This window comes from Sus scrofa, chromosome 7, assembly GCF_000003025.6.
Source record: "Sus scrofa isolate TJ Tabasco breed Duroc chromosome 7, Sscrofa11.1, whole genome shotgun sequence".
Lineage (NCBI taxonomy): Eukaryota > Metazoa > Chordata > Mammalia > Artiodactyla > Suidae > Sus > Sus scrofa.
In genome coordinates this window covers 68961878-68980266 of record NC_010449.5, presented here as the reverse complement: position 1 = coordinate 68980266, position 18389 = coordinate 68961878, and positions in this window count along the sequence as shown.

Sequence of the window (18389 nt, the reverse complement as noted above, 5' to 3'; positions counted from 1 at the left end):
TTTTTTTTCTTGCAGTTGATTTCTAGTTTCATTGCCATTGTGGTCAGAGAAGATACTTGAAGTAATTTGAAGTGGATACTCTTCAATTTGTTGAGGTTAGTTTTGTGTCCCAGTATGTGGTCAATCCAATGTATGTACTTGAAAAGAATATATATTCTGGGGTTTTTGGATGTAGTGTCCTGAAAATATTAATTAAGTCTAAGTTTTCTATTGTGTCATTTAAATCTCTGTTGCTTTGTTGATATTCCGTCTAGAGGATCTATCCATTTATATGAGTGGGGTGTTAAAGTCTACTATTATTGTATTCCCACCAATTTCTCCTTTTATATCTGTTAGTATTTGTTGTATGTATTTGGGTGCTTCTATACTAGATGCATATATATTGACAATTGTAATACCCTTCTCTTGAATTGATCCTTTTATCATTAAATAGTGTCCATCTTTATCTTTCTTTATGGGCTTTGTTTTAAAGTCTATTTTGTCTGATATCAGTAGTTCAACTCCTGCTTTCTTGTCATTTCCATTTGCATGAAATATTTTTTCCCATCCCCTCACTTTGAATTTATAAGTGTCCTTTGCCCAAAGTGGGCTTCTTGCAGGCAGCATACTGTAGGCTCTTATTTTTTTTTTTTAATCCAGTCTGCCATTCTGTTCTTTTCACTGGAGCATTCTGTCCATTGATATTTAAGGTAATTATTGAAAAACATGTACTTTTTGCCATTTTAAACTTTGTTTTCCAGTTGATTCTATGTTTCTCCTTTGTTCTTTTCTTTTTCTTTTTGTGGTTGGGTAATTTACTTTTATTTTATACTTGTATCATCTTCTTTTCTGTTTTTGTCAATCTATTGTTTGTTTTTGTTTTGTGGTTGCCCTACTTTTCAAGTGTTTTAACCCCTTCCTAATTAAGAATTTTCTATTACAGTATCATGTCATTTGCAGTGATAATTTTGCTTCTTTCTCTCCAATATGTATTCCTTTTATTTCTTTTCTCTGTCAGTAGTGAATAGGATTTCCAATACTATGTTAAATAAAAGTCTTATTCCTTATCTTAGAGGAAAAGCTTTCACCTTTTCACCATTGAGTATGATGTTAGCTATGATCTTCTCATATACGGCTTTTATTATGCTAAGGTATGTTCCCTCTATACCCACTTTGGTGAGTGTTTTATCATAAATGGATGTTTAATTTTTTCAAAAAGCTTTTTCTGCATCTACTGTGATGATTATATGATTTTTATTCTTTAGTCTGTTAATGTTAAGTATCACATTGATTGGTTTGTGGATATTGAACCATCCTTGTATCCCTGGGATAAATCCCACTTGGTCATGGTGTATAATCCTTTTAATGTATTGTTAGATTTAGTTTACTAATATTTTGTTAGGACTTTTGCATCTATGTTCATCAGTGATATTGGCCTGTAATTTTCTTTTTTTTTTTTTTTTTGTGATATCTTTATCTGGTTTCAATGCCAGGGTGATGATGCAGAACTTGTAAAAGTTAGTTCAATTTGGGGAGAATATTTTGAGAAGGATAGGTGTTAACTCTTCTTGAAATGTTTGGTATAATTCACCCCTGATGCTATCTGGTCCTGAACTTTTGTTTGTCGAAGGTTTTTTATTACTGAATTACTGTATTACTGAATCTATCTCATTAATGGCAATTGTTTATGTTTCTTCCTGATTTAGTTTTTGGAGATTGTACATTTATAGAAATTGTACATTTATAGAAATTTTTCCATTTCTTTTAAGTTGTCCATTTTATTGGTATATAGTTTTTTGTAGTAATTACTTATAATCCTTTGTATTTCTGTGGTGGTGGTTGTAATGTCTCCTTTCTCATTTCTGATTTTATTTATTCTCTCTCTCTCTCTATATATATATATATATATACATATATATATATGGTAAAGCTTTATCAATTTTGTTTATCTTTTGAACAAGCTCTCAGTTTTCATTGATTTTTATCTCTATTTCATTTATTTCTGTTCTGACCATATGATTTCTTTCCTTCTACTAACCATGGGTTTTTGTTGTTCTTCTTCTTCTTCTTTTTCTAGGTCCTTTAGATGTAAATTTAGGTTGTTTATTTGATACTTTTCTTATTTTCTCAGATCGTATTACTGTAAATATCCCTCTTAGAACTGTTTTTGCTGCACCTCATAAGTTTTGGATTATTGTTTTCATTTTCATTTGTCTACAGGTATATTTTTGTTTCTATGATTTATTCACTGATCCCTTGGTTGTTTAGTAGCACATTGTTTAGCCTCCACATGTTTGTGGTTTTGTAGCTTTATCCTTGCAGTTGATTTCTAATCTCATAGCATTATGGTCAGAAAACATGCTCAATATGATTTCAGTTTTCTTAAATGTACTAATACTTGCTTTGTGGCCTAGATGGGGTCTATCCTGGAGAATGTTTTCTGTGCACTCACAAAGAATGTGTATTCTGTTGCTTTTAGTTGGAATGTTCTATATATGTATATATAAAGTCCATCTATTCTAATATGTCATTATGGGTATGTTTCCTTTTTCTCTCTGGATGATCTGTCCATTGATGTAAGTGGGATATTAATGGTCACTCCTATTATTTCATTGTTCTTAATTTCTTCCTTCATATGTATTAATATTTGCTTATGTATTTAGGTGTTCCTCTTTTGGGTACATATGTAATTACAATTGTGGTATCTTCTTAGATTGATCACTTGATCATTATGTAGTATCTTTTTTGTCTCTTCTTACAGGCTTTGTTTTAAAGTCTATTGTGTCTAAGTATTGTTGCTCTGGCTTTCTTTTTGTTTCCATTTGCATGGAACACCTTTGTCTATTCCCTTACTTTTCAGTCTGTGTATGTCTTTAGATCTGAAGTGAATCTCTTGTAGGCAGCATGTATATGGGTCTTGTTTTTGTATCCATTGAGCCACTCTGTGTCTTTTGATTAGATCATTTAGTCCATTTAAAATTATAATATTTATTGATAGTTGTCTCCTTATTGCCATTTCATTAATTGTTTTCATCATTCTTTTTTGTTCATTTCTTTTGTTCTCATCCTTTGTGATTTGATGACTATCTTTAGTATTATATTTGGATTCCTTTCTTTGGCTGTATGTGTATCTATTATAGATTTTTCACTTGGTTTGTTAAACAAACTGATTGCAATATATAAACTTCATGGTAACCACAAACCAAAAATCTACACACATACACACACACACATTTTTTTTCATGATTATTTTGGGTTTCTGATCTCTTAAGTTCAAAGTTTAACAACTCTGCATGTTTATTACCCTCCCATATTTACTGTTTCTTACATCATATTTTACATTTTTTTTGTTTTGTGTGGCTCTTAACTACTTATTGTGGATATAGATTTTACTGCTTTTGTCTTTTAACCTTACTACCAGCTTTATACATGATGACCTACTACCTTTGTTGTGTATTTGCCTTTTTCAATAAGTTTTTTTCCTTCATAATTTTCATGTTTCTAGCTTCTCATTTTTTACCTGGAGAAGCTTTAGATATCCCGTAAAGCTGGTTTGATGGCACTCAACTCTTTGCTTTTGCTTATCTGTAAAGTTTTTTTCTCTCTCCATCAAATCTGAATTAAAACATTGCTGGATAATATATTCTTGGTTTTAGTTTTTTCCCTGTTATGACTCTAAACATATCATACCACTCCCTTCTGAAATGCAGAGCTTCTGATGAAAAAGTAGCTATAGGAATTCCCCTATACATAACTTGTTGCTTTTCCCTTGCTGCTTTTAATAATCTCTATTTTTTCACCATTTTAATTACAATGTGTCTCAGTGTGGTCCTCTTTGTGTTGTTCCTGTTTGAGACTCTCTGTGCTTCTTGGACCTAGATGTCTGTTTTCTTTCTCAAGTTAGGAAAGCTTTTAGCTATCATGTCTTCAGATAAGTTCTCTGTCCCTTTCTCTCTCTCTTCTCCTTCTGGGACCCCTATAATGCAAATGTTATTGCACTTGATGTTGTCCCTGAAGTCTCTTAAAATGTTCTCATTTTTTAATTCTTATTTTGTTCTTCTGTTCAGCTAAAGTGATTTCCATTACTCAGCCTTCCAATTTGTTGATCCATTCCCTTGTATCATATAATCTACTGTTGATTCCTTCTATATAATAGCTGACATCTGCTAACCCCAACTTCCCACTCCATCCCTCCCCCACCCCTCCCTCTTAGCAACTACAAGTCTATTCTTTATGTCTGTGAGTCTGTTTCTGTTTCATAGATAGGTTCATTTGTTTCATATTTTATATTCCACATATAAGAACATCATATAGTATTTGTCCCTCTTTCTTCTGACTTCACTTAGCATGATTATCTCTATTTGCCTCCATGTTGCTGCAACTGGCATTACTTCATTTTTTTTTATGCCTGAGTCATATTCCATTGTGTATATGTACCACATCTTCTTTACCCATTCCTCTGTAGATGGACATTAAGTTGTTTCCACGTCTTAGCTATTGTGAATATTGTTGCTATGAACATAGGGTTGCATGTATTTTCACTCTTTGTTAAAATCTTCTAACTTCTCACTTTGTTCATCTAATATTCCCCAAAGTTTTTTGAACATCTTCATGATCATGACTGTGAACTCTTTATTGGATAGACTGCTCATCTCCACTCCACTTTCTTCTTATTCTGAGGTTTAATGTTGTTCTTTCATTTGGAACACATTTCTCATAACCATTTTTATTTCTATGTATTTGGTAAGTGGGTTACATTTCCCAACCTTGAAGAAGTAGCTTTTTGTAGGAGACATCCTATGTGTCCCTGCAGCACATTATCCTCTAGTCACCAAAGCTGTATGCTCTCTAGGGATGCCCCCTTTGCAAGCTGCATGGGTCCTTCTATTGTTACTAGGCTGACTACCGTTGGTGTTCTGGTATGTATGACTGGCCCCCAATCTGGTTATTTGCCAGCCCCTGCCTTGTGCAGCAGTTGATGGCCTCTGCTGAGTGGGACTGGGTCACAAGTGCTGTCTATAGAGCCTGGGGAGGTCCCAGGGCTAATGCTGGTCCAGTAGCAGGTGGAGTCATATTCTAGGGTGGGTGGTTGTGGGGACAGGGATCCTTGATTTATGTCAGCTTGCTGGTGGGCAGAGCTGGTTCCTGACATGGGTGGCTGTGGGATTCAGGATGTCCCAAAGCTAATGTTAGCCCACTGATGAGTAAGGCTGGATCCTAGGGTGGCTGGCTGAGGGGTCCATGGTGTCTTGGGCTGGTGTCTGTGCCCTAGTGGGTGCAGGGGGTGCTGTGGCTGGTGCCTGCCCACTGGGGATGGAGCTGGGTCCTGCTATCTCTAGCTACAATGCCCTAGGGACCCTGGGGCTAGTGACTGAACACTATGTGTGTGGGGTGGTCCTAGGCCCTCTAGTAGACAAAATTGTGTCCCAGGGTAGCTGTAGAATCAGATGGTATTAAGCCAGCCAGCCTGCTTTGGGGAGGTAGGAAGGAAGAGACTGTGTCCCCACCCAATTTTTTGTTTGGATTGGCATGAGGCATCCCAGTATTGATGCAACAGGCTGGTAAATGGGGCTAGGTCCTCTCACTACTAAGCTAGAGGCAGGATTCCAAAACAGCACTTGCCAGCACCAGTGTCCTCATGATAGAACAAGCTCCCCAAAATGGCTGTTGCCAGTACCTATGTCCCCAGAGTGATTTGCAAATGCCTCCTGCCTCTTTGGGCAGCTCTCTGTGACAAACAAGTGGGTCTGACCCAGGCTCCTTTCAAATTACTACTTTCGCCCTGAGTCCTGGTGTATGTGAAATTATATGTGTGCATCTTAAGAGTGCAGCCTCTATTTCCCACAGCCCTCTGGCTCTCCTGAAGGTAAGCTCCCCTAGTCTTCAAAGCCAAGTGTTGTGGGGGGAATCATCCTCCCAGGGAAGGACCCCTGGGCTGGGGAGTCCAATGTGAAGTTTGTACTTCTCATTTTTTGGAGAGAGCATCTGCAATTGTAATTATCCTCCTGTTTGTGGATCACCTACCCAGGGGTATGAATCTTAATTACACCATATTTCTACCCTTCCTATCCATTCTCTTTGTGGTTCCTTCTTTATATCGTTAGTTGTAGAAAAACTCTTCTTCTAGATTCCCATCTTTCTCATCATTTAGTTGATCTATAAATATTTGTAATTTTTGTGTGCCTGTGGGAAGTGAGCTCAGGGTCTTCCTACTCTGTCATCTTGGCTACACCCCTTCAGTTATTTTCTCAAGGCTGCCATTAACTCGGGAGCTTGAGAAGTCATTCTTAGATTCCCATCACCTACATTGCCTGATGCCATTACTCCAAGTCCCATTCCCAAGCACAGCGTTGTTATACCTAAGTCTATGGTACCAGCCTAAATTCCCAGTTTCATTATTTTTTTGTTAGTTGACTGTACAACTTTAGCGTTAATTAAATGCAGGTGTTTGGGTCCTTGTACCTTCTATTTCTAAAAGCTTTAGCTTTTTTTTAAAAACCAAAGTAAGCCCATTCTCTAAAAATTGTTTTATGTAAATATGCTTTCATTAATTTAGTGCAAATGGATTTAAGAGAGAAAAAGGATGCCTGAAAGTTTATAAGGCATTAATGACACAAAAACAACTATAAAATAATTGAAGCTCAAAACACTGATTTTATGGAGTAGTTCTTTACAACAAAAATTATGTTATTACTATAGGAGGAAATTAGAGTATATACTTTATTAAGCTATTATCTTCCAGTAATTACTATCATTATAGTGAAGCATGTTTTAGAGATTGCATTACTCTTACACATGACAGATTAACTCAAGTTTATTCCAATTCCCTCATGAGTGACAATCATAGTCTGTTTGGGATACTATAACAAATACTACACTAGATAGCTTCTAAACAACAGAAATTTATTTCTCAGTTCTAGAGATGAAAGTCTAAGAATAGGTTGCCAGCATGGTCAAGTGAGAGCTGTCTTCCTAACTGAATGTCATTGAATGACTGAAGGGGCAAGAGAGCTCTATGAGGTCTCTCTTATAACAGCACTAATCCTGTTCATGAGGGCTCTATTCTAATGACCTAAGCACCTCCCAAAGTTTCTGCCTTCTAATACCATCACATTGAGCATTAAGATTTCAACACATACATTGAGGGGAAGGGGTACAAATATTGAAAACATTGCATGCAAAGACAAAGATCATAGAAGTAGACAAGTTTGGAAGCTGAAAAGAAAGTAGATGATGGATGCTGATACTTATGTAGCAGGCCAAAGAAAGTCTCAACTTAAGCCTAGAGGAAGAAGCTCATATACAGCAAGTTGGTTCTAACTCTCCCTCAGAACTTCTGATAGGCTTGGGAATTAGAAGCACTTCGAGCTTTGCAAATACTACAGTATAAGGCTAAGGACTAGAGAATTTGTTTAAGACTAAATAGCAATGAGATTCCCAGATCCCTTCAGCAAGGAGCAAGGCAAACTCCTCTTTCCTATCCTGGCAGAAATCACTCACTGGAGAAGTTAAACCTAAAGAGCTCAAGTCTTCTGTCATCAGATACTGCTAAGGGCAGAGGTGGGGTAATTAAAACAGAATTTAACTTAAAGTCCACTCACGAAATGGTAAACACCTATAACTCCCTCCCTCATTTAACTTCCAGAATATTGGCAGCTAATTTTATAGCCTCCAAGGCAGGAAATTAGAAAAAAACTGACCTATAGAAAAATTTCTTAAAAAATCTATAGAAACTATCACTTGAGGACCCCTCAAGGGAAAGGTCAATACATGCCTTACTCTCTTACTCCAGTTAGTAAACACCAACTTCAAAATTTAGAACATTCTATCAACATTACAGTGCACTATTCTTAAATGTGGACATTCAAGGAGGATTTGTCAAAAACCTGTCACTCTTTCAAGGCCCTTTCAAATGTCACTTTCTCAATGAGCTTTTCTCCATGAGGCTTCAATTTAATGTGGCCTTAACTATAATCTGCCTTGTTGTGTAGTTATTCTGTTTTGATGCTTGTTAAATGAGTCCTCTCCTTGACAACAGATACATGTCTGTATATATTCTATTACCTGCTAAAGAGTAACTTAGATAGCCCTATTTCCTCAAACTTAACATGTCCAAAACAGCACTCATCATCTTGCCTTCCAAACCTGTGTTCCCTCTCTCACCAAGTGATACTTCCATCTACCAATTACCCTTGTCAGAAATTTAGCCCCCCTCTACTTCTCACGTACAATCTTACAAAAAATTCTGTTCATTCTACTTTCTACGCGTGTCTCAAATACATCTCTGTCTCTGCTCTCTTACTGAAAATACTTCAGTGACTCCCCATCTCACTTGGAATAAAATCTAAATTTCTTATAAAAGTGGATACACCCTGAACAATCTGATTTCTGCCTTCTTTTCCAGCTTCAAAGACCCCACACTCTCTCTAGAAATGGAAACTTGGCAAGACTTCTTCCCTCTACTCAGAATGCTTTCCTTCCCACTGGCTAAATGCTACTCATCTCTTGGGTCTCAGAGAAGACTTGCCCCACAAAAGTATATCCTATGCTTTCCCTTCGTAGCGTTTATATTTGATAGATAATGTGTATACTCTAAGATTATTTATTAATATCTACCTCATCTATGACTCTGTAAACTCCATGAAAGCAGGACAATGGATGTTTTGCTTGTTACTGTATTCCCGGCAGAGAGCATAGTCTATAATAGGCTCTCAAATATTTGGTGAATAAGCAATTTGTTTAACAAATTGATGATGATTTTGAATTTACTTGGAACCAGTGCCTGGTGAGTATAGGAATGGGAAAAAATCATCGAACAGGAGAGACATAATCAAAATAGAATCTTTGATAATGTGTCAACAGAATGGATGTGAAAAACAAAAGAAGGAATGAAAGATGGATTTTATAGCTAATAACTCAGATATAAGTACCTAGGAAAAGGACAAGGCCACTCAAATAAGCAGGAAAGTTAACAAAAGAGGGGTTGTTTGGATAGGGAGATGATGAATTTGGACTTAAATATGTTGAGTTAGAGAAGCCAGATTCATCTAAATTGAAACTGTAAGCAAGTAATTGGGAATACAGGTCTGTAATTCTGAAAAGAGTCTAAGGTTAGAATAAATCCATTTTGGAGTCATTTTAATGGTGTCTGATACTCTATGTACAGCTCAGTAGAGCAGATATACACTATCAGTGCATCCAGGACTTAACTTTTGTATATCTTCTCACATTTGTAGTAACTTGTTCACTGCTGATCTTCCCCCACTCAGCTATAAGTTCCATGAAGACAGTACTGCTCTATTCTTAGGAAAGACTCCCTAGACTTCCTAGAGTGTAGGTCCTCTGGGGACAGAGTAATCAGGAAAGCCAGACCTCAAGTTGTTGAATAGAAAAATATCCCTTTTCTCCAATGGCAATCACAGCAACCATGCTAGAGAAATTTCTGTTGCATGGTGGCCCAGCATTGTTCCACTAAAGCAATCAACAAATTATTTTATTTTTTGTCTTTTTGCCTTTTCTAGGGTCGCTCCCACGGCATATGGAGGTTCCCAGGCTAGGGATCCAACCGGAGCTGTAGCCACCAGCCTATGCCAGAGCCACAGCTAGGCAGGATCCGAGCCGCGTCTGCAACCTACACCACAGCTCACTGCAATGCCGGATTGTTAACTCACTGAGCAAGCGCAGGGACCGAACCCACGACCTCATGCTTCCTAGTCGGATTCGTTAACCACTGAGCCATGACGGGAACTCCAACAAATTATTTTACGTCATCCAGTTGGCTTATAGCACAGTTGTAATTAAAAGTTGTGGTTCTCTATCCAGTAGATTCTCTCTCTGTTACACAGCTGTAAAATACACTTCCACTAAATATATATATATATGTGTGTGTGTGTATATATATATACACACACACCTTGGTCTTCCTTAATATGAAACAGATTATCCCACTATCTCAGTTATATTACAGATGTAAACTTGCCAATTTTGAAATTACTTTAAAGCTTTGAGATACAATCTGATATGCAGAAACCTAGAGAGGCTAGACTTTGAAAGTATCTAGCCAAGTAGATATCTGCTGAGATCTTCTCCCTCCATTCTTACGCAAAAAGATTTATATCTTGTCAAGGTCATTAAAATTGGTTCTGAAGTTCAAGTTGCAATTTGCTTATGTTATATGGATATAACTCAAAGAGTTTCCCCAGAAGTTCTAAACACTACGGACAATAGACAGTCTTTATAATTAATACATCTGCTATTTACAGACAGGACGGTAACACTGTGACCTTATTTTTAAATTATTTAATTTGGTGAAAGCATATCAACATTATCTCCCTTTATTAATGATTCTGATCCTTAACGTCAATTAAATTCACTGAAATATGTGCTTGAAACATACAGGCACTTGTAAATATTTTCTAAAATGAACTGAGAAGTACTGTGTTACATCATTCCCCATGAATGGGAGGTAAAGTAATATAGAGCCTACCTTTATACAAAAATCCAAGGTTCCTACCATTAACTTTAATACAGCGCTGATCTACTTTTCACTCTGTTTTACTTTTGTGAACTGTGCTATATTGTGAAATCTAAAAATCAATGTTGAAAAACTAAATTATATGCCTACATTTATACAAATTATGTAATTGTTCATATGGTGGATTATTACAGAATATTACCAACTCATTAGTTACAGTAAACTTCTTTCCAAAGAGTTATATAAAATACACATGGAATTACTTCATTTTCAGTATTTCCCCCATAGTATAAATCATTTTTCTTTGCCTAAGATGTCACTATCTCTCCAGCAGGTTAATCCCAGGAGGTTTAGCAACTGCAATTACTACATTTAAATATTCCTCATATCTGTCAAGACTTAAAAGAATTCTGTAGTGTCAGTTTAAATATAAATATATATAATCCTAGTTAATCATTACTTAAGGCAGTTTGGAAAATCACATTACTCACTGCTGCAAATTTCAATGTTGTAGTGTATATGTTGTATGGTTTGCTATATTGCTACTCTCTCAATTGATTTATTGGTTAAGAAAATGTCCATACTGATTCTGCCAGGCCTAAGTGTTCTCTTTATTCAAAAAAATACATAGTTTCTCACTGAGGTAAACTTGTCAAGGCCATTTTATCTAATCGTTGAAGAGAAAAGAACACCAGAAAAATCACTTTGTGTGCAACATAGTGCTCAAAGTGAGCTTGGAAATTTCATATAAATACAGTATTTCAAGAAAATGCCAGCAAAACATATTACAGACTTTTCATTTGTTTCCTCTGCTTCTAAAGGAAAGCTTTATATTTACCAGTGACCATACTAATGGTCAATAGCTTTCATTCTTCTTTTGCTTTTTAATATAAGTGTAGATTGTGTGCATTTTGTAATTTCATCTTATAAACAGCATCAATGACCCTGCAATGAAAATTTAGCCTTTTGATGGTATAGTAACTACAACTACATAATTTTACACTGGGATGGGTTATAGGGTTGCTATATTTACCTTTAAGTTAGATTTATTCATGTGTCTGTATTTATTTATCCTACTTGAATAGCCCTTACAGTGAAGATAAAAGCATAATTATTTTTACAACAATGAAAGATTCAGGGTGCCAGAACCTAATATCCTAGTGCCCAGCAACCATAACTAGCACCAGTGAATAGCACTTCAAGGCTTTTAATCTCCATGACAACCTACCTTGCATTCTTCAATAAAATACCACTTTGCATGCATACAAACATATTCTTTATGCACACAGTCTATTTGTTAATAAATATCACCTGCTCTAAACACCAAAAAAACCTTTCTTTTAAATAACTCTGAGTTCTCCCTATAAAACTAATTAATTGAACTGAGAAAGAACTTAATTTATATCTTTATATCCATAGCACACCCACACAATAAGCCACCAAAAGATTTTCTGAAATAGATGTTGAAACTGATACCTTCTTCAGTGTGAAATGCTACAGAGACACTACCTTCAAAACCCTCCTGGGTGTTGTATCAATAATACTTTCTTGTGGTGCACTTTAGACCTAGTTGTTGCTGGTGTTCTACCACAGGGGGAAATATGCTGCTGTAGACTTAGGATTTTCTGTTTATTTTCTCAATTGTTGAAGACAATTCTCTAATTATTAGGGTAAGACTGACAGGTTTGTTGATTGTTCTGGTTCTTGACATCTGTAGAACACAGGTTTTGTTCATTTTGTTGCTTATTCGTACAATCAAGAATAGATCAGGAAGAACTGGAAGAGAAAATCTGAAACTTTCAGGGTGTGATTTCCTCTGCCCACATTACTTAAAGATGCCAGGGTGGAAGATAAAAGTAATATCTAAAATGAGATTTGAGAGTCTGTTGATTTGGTTTATCCACGTCTCATTTTTCAACAGGACCACAACTGGTTTATTGCATAGAACCTTACTTTCTTTCTAAATTAGCAGTCCAGGGTGGCATCTATAAAGATCAGAAGATCATCAGAAGGGAAAGATCTTTGAAATCAGAGAATCTGATACAGCATGCAGGCCATTGAAATTTCTAACCAAGACAGATCACAATTTTCCTTTTTAAAAAAAATTTTTTTTAATTTTAGACTGCTCCTGAGGCATATGGAAGTTCTAGGGTTAAGGATCAAACCTGAGCCACAGGAGCAACCCAAGCCGCTGCAGTGACAATGCCAGATCCTTAACCCGTTATGCCACAAGAGAAGTCCACAATTTACTTTTTTAGATTATGCTTTGCTTTCTTATGAAAAGTATTTCTCCCTTCATGTCTCAGTTCCCTTTTTTAAATGATTTATTTACTCTCTTGCTTACTTAGCAGACTTAAGGTGATGCTAATTACTGTGTATATCATAAAACCCTTATATATTCAGGAAAAAATTTTTGAATATAATAACCCCTAGCTAATGAAAACAACTTTGACAAAGGCACTATAAATATAGTCATAACTTCTCTAAGCTAAAAAAATCTGGACGCAAATTCTAGCCGTGACTTCTCCTGTCTAGACAGTTTCAGATTGGTTGAACTAATCATGTCCACAAGCCACTCATTTTTGTCTTTACTTGCACAGGATGATGTGTCTATTTTACTTTCTTCTCTACCACAATCGCAGTATTTTCAGGCTCCTAAATGTTCACTCTATTCGTTATGTCAGACAACCAATACAGAATCAGAAAGGCAGTTATGCAAATACCCTATCAAACACTAAAAAACATATTATTAAAATAAATCAATTTATTGGTTTTTTATTAATTTTGCAAAAATCCAATTTCAGTAATATTTCTTTTTGTACAGTAAACTAGATTGTTTTTCTTGAACTGACTGATTATGTGGGCATATAAAAATAATTTCAAGGGTAGTAATTATTATTTGATAATGTAGACAACTAGGCAAATTGATTTTCAGAGTTCTAAGAGATTAGGCAAATAAGCACACTATAAAATATCATTAATTTAGCATTGTTGGGATTTGGGTAGAACTCCAACAATGTGGCTTTTTTGTTTACATGACAGCACCTTCAACTAGTCTGACCTCCTTGAGCATCAGTACTGTGTGTCTCTAATTTCAAAACAGTGGTCACTACAAAAAACAACAGCAACAACAACAACAAAAAACCCTCAGAAATGTCTGTTTAATCTAACCAAATTAAATTCCAAGTAAAATCACTTCCAAGCACAACATTCTATTCCTTAGGTTCTAGCCCATTTCTTGCTTGGTATTGAGTTAGAAGTCCTCTGCATTTAGAATTAAAATTGGTCCACTTAAGCAACTTCCAATCACTTTGATTAGTGCATTAAAGCTGAGTATCAACATTTCTATTTTCATGTCTTTGAATATTCCTATGAATAGTAATAATGCATCCTCAGCAGTAGTCTCTTTTCCTGGCACTACCATGGTGAGAAAAGCACTATTGTAAGACCCAGTAACTCTAATTGAGAAGAAAATATCATTTCTCTCACTATTTTTAAGTGAATATAATTCTTACAAAAATGCGTCCACCAAAAAAAGTTTTTACAGGCACAGAAGCCCAAAGAAAACAATGAAAACACCATGGAATTTACCTTTTTCCTTCAAGAAAAATAAAACCAAAACCCCAAAACCCAGCATTCTATTATCTGAAAAATCAACAAAGGAGACTTGAGCTGATTAATTTTGTCACATATTCTAGTGACTCACAACACTGATGTATAACCCAAACTGCAAATACAGCTAGAATGTAAACTTACATTTCCTGATTTAACACTCTATAAAGTTAGTAAGGTTCTTAGGTAAGAAACAAAATAATTCTTAGGTCAATTCTTAGGTCTTTTTTTTTTATGGCTTTGTTCATAGTAGGCCAATGAATTGACAGTTACAAATGCTGTTCTTATCCCAGAATTTGCTAACCATTCAGCCAGCATTTTCCAGGGAGCCATTCACCAAGGTCACTTGTGACTGAGTTTTACTGAAATGAGTGATGAATAAAGGCAACTCTGTCCCAACTCTTGAGTTTCTGTGGACTTTATTTGTTGTTTATGGAGCCAACTGACTACTCCTTCAACTCATATGAAGAGGCTGGTTGCCTATGGTGTACTGTTAAGTAGACTGTCTAGAAATAAAGTTCTGATTTTTTTTTCCTTTGGTCACACCCACAGCATGTGGAAGTTCCTGGGTGAGGGATTGAACCCTCACCACAGCAATGACCTGAGTCACAGCAGTGACAACACCCAGGTACTTAGCCTGCTGAGCTACCGGGGAACTCCAAAGTCCTAATTTTTAATGTTGCCAATTTTCATGGTGTAAATGCTCCCACCAAGCCTGATTTCAAACTACCAACATGAGACCACTGAACTGGAAGTCAAGAAGATATGCACATAATCTGCACCTCTGATCCAGCAAGAGCAGTTCCAGCACATCACAGCTAGTTGCTGGCTATGTTTTAAAGATTTTCTTTTGCCTGATTATAAAGATAATTAGTATGCAAAGTTGGAAATGATTAATAGTAAACAGAAGTGGAAAAAAATAATCCTAGTATCCTAAAAGTCAAAGATAGTCATTCTTTTTTTTTTTTTTTTTTTTTTTTTTTGCTTTTTTAGGGCTTTACTCGTGGCAGATAGAAATTCCCAGGCTATGAGTTGAATCAGTAGCTGCCTGGCCTAGACCACAGCCATAGCAATATGGGATGATCTGAACCACATCTGTAACCTAAACCACAGTGTATGGCAATGCTGGATCCTTAACCGAGTAAGACCAGAGATCTAACCCACATCCTCATGAATACTAGTTGGGTTCATTACTGCTGAACCACAATAGGAACTCCAGAAATAGTCATTCTTTTTTTTATATATACATATATAATGATTTTTTTTTCCATCATAGCTAGTTTATAATGTTCTGTCAATTTTCTACTGTACAGCAAGGTGACCCAGTTACACATACAGGTATACATTCTTTTTTCTCACATTATCAGGCTCCATCATAAGTGACTAGATATAGTTTCCAGTGCTACACAGCAGGATCTCATTGCTAATCCATTCCAAAGGCAATAGTCTGCATCTTAACCCCAAGCTCCCCATCCATCTCACTCCCTCCCCCTCCCCCTTGGCCACCACAAGTCTAAAGAGATCGTCATTCTTAATATGATATATGGTACTAGTGCCTACCACAAGTAGCCCTTATGTGGAATTCTAGAATATCTGGGTTTATTTCAGTATACCTTTCTGGAAATCATAGAAATTTCAATGTATTTTTAAACTGGAATCACTCCAGTTTAATGGAAACATCAGAAAGAGAAGAACTTGGAACTCAAAAGGAAAAGTCAATAAATTTGGCTAAGAAATAGTAGAGGATTAGCAGTAAATTCTTTGATAGCTAAAGCTGGAAGAGAATAAATTCAGAAATTAGAACTCTGTTCCTAACTGTATTTCTGCAGTTTGCTCAAGGGGACTGGAGATGAAAGAGGAGACGAAGTCATGTGCTTTGGCAGGATACCATTAAACCAGACATCGAATAACCTTGTATATTGAGGAGAAGGTTTAAAAAATAACCAGCTCGGCCTAACAGGTTAGGGATCCGGTGCTGTTACTGCTGTGGCACAGGTTTGAGCCCTGGCCTGGGAACTTTTGCATACCGGTACTGTGGCCTGAGCCCCCGCCCCCCCCTCCACGAAAAAAGGAAAAATATGAATATAAACATAAAATTTTAAAAGCCAAATTTCTTCAACTCAAAAAAAAGGAGCTAAGCCAAGTTAATTAGATAAAGATTATCCAAAGATTTTTCCCATCTCAAATATCCAAATAATTGTGGATCTCTATAGCTGACACTAAAAACTTGACCCTATAAGTGGGAGTTCACAGTTCTCAGTCACAATATCACAAAGGCATTAAGCACAGAAAAATGTAATGTTTCCTATTATGCATATTGTCTGCAACGTGGTACAAATTTATAAGTATTTTATAAAAGAATGTAGAAGAAATATGATCTTAAAGAGCATGGATGATAATAAAAACATTATTACAAATTCAAGATACACAAAATTGACCTTATTTATGGTACTGTCTTTCTTTCTTTTTTTCTCTCTTTCTTTATTGTCTTTTAGGGCCTCACCCACAGCATACGGAGGTTCCCAGGCTAGGGGTCTAATCCGAGCCACAGCTGCCAGCCTACGCCACAGCCACAGTACCATAGGATCCAAGCCGCATCTGTGACCTACACCTCAGCTCACAGAATGCCAAATCCTTAATCCACTAAGCAAGGCTAGGGATCAAACCTACAACCTCATGGTTACTAGTCAGATTCGTTTCCACTGCACCACAACAGGCACTCCCTATCTTTATTTTTTTAATGAACTTTAGAAATATTTACAAATGATTCTAGTGTAATCCATAATTGAGTTTCAGTATCTATAGCTTCAACCTATGAAGATTTTTTTTAAAACTTTATTTTATAGTTGAACACTGCTTTTTATATATTTGCCTTAAAATATACTCTTTCTTTGGACTGATAAGTTTTTACTAGTGAAATGATTCAATAATTGTATAGTATCTTTATAGATTTACATACTTTAATCCTTACCCATTTCAATAAATAAACATTATTATTGAAATACAGCATGCATAGAGTACATAAATCATAAGTGTCCAGTTCCATGAATTATAACAAAGTAAGCTTCCATATCAACAGCATCCAAATCAAGAAGTTAGAATTTTATTCTGCAGTTCAAACATCCCCTTTTGCCCTCATCCTGCCCTACCCCTGCTCTACTCCCGAAAGGTAATCACCATGCTGACAAAAAAACATAATTTTTTTGTGAGACAGGCTTTCACTCAGTATTTTTTGTAAGGGACATCTGTATTGTTGCACATAGTAATTTTCATTTTCATTGCTGTATGGTATTTCCCCCCAATTTATTTTTTTTTTTTTTTGGTCTTTTTTGCCATTTCTTGGGCTGCTCCCGTGGCATATGGAGGTTTCCAGGCTAGGGGTAGAATCGGAGCTGTAGCCACCAGCCTACGCCACAGCAATGCAGGATCCGAGCCGCATCTGCAACCTACACCACAGCTCATGGCAACACCAGATCCTTAACCCACTGAGCAAGACGTCCAGGGATTGAACCCACAACCTCATGGTTCCTAGTCTGATTCGTTAACCACTGAGCCACGACGGGAACTCCATCACCAGATATTATTTCTATCAATATTTTTACCCAACATGTGTTTTATGCTTGTTGTTTGCCTGGTATGTATTTTTTTTCTCTCCTTTCTTTGCAATTTATTATGGTCTTTTTTTAAAATCATATTTCTTATAGACAGCATATAATAGGATCTTGCTTTAATCAGGTTGACAATCTAAGCTTTTTAATTGGCCTATTTAATGCAGTAATGTTATTTAATGCTAGATCTAAAGCCAGCCATATTTCATTTAATTATTCAGATGTTTGGACTTAGATCTACCATTCTGCTATTTGTTTTCAGGCTATACCTCTTTTATTTCTAGTAGTTGGTCTAGGAATATGCATCTTTAACTTATCACATTCTATTTAGGATCAATATTATACTATTTTATGTAAAATATGGGAATTGTGCAACAATATAGTTCTATTTACCCTCTATATTTTGTACTATAATTCTTATAAAATATAATACAGAAAGCAATATATGATTTTTGCCTTTAAAAATGTCTGTTTTAAAAAGAAAATACATATAACCTTTTCCATATACTCAAATATTTATCATTTCTAATACTCTTCATCTGTTCCTATACCTACAAGTTACAGTTGTGTCATTTCCTTTCCACCTAAAGAACTTCAAGTGTTTCCTATAGTGCAATCATGTGGTAGCAAATTCTCTCAGTTTTTGTATATCTTCAAAAGTCTTTATTTCACCTTCTTTTTTAAATTAAAGTATAGTTTATTTCCAGTGTTGTGGC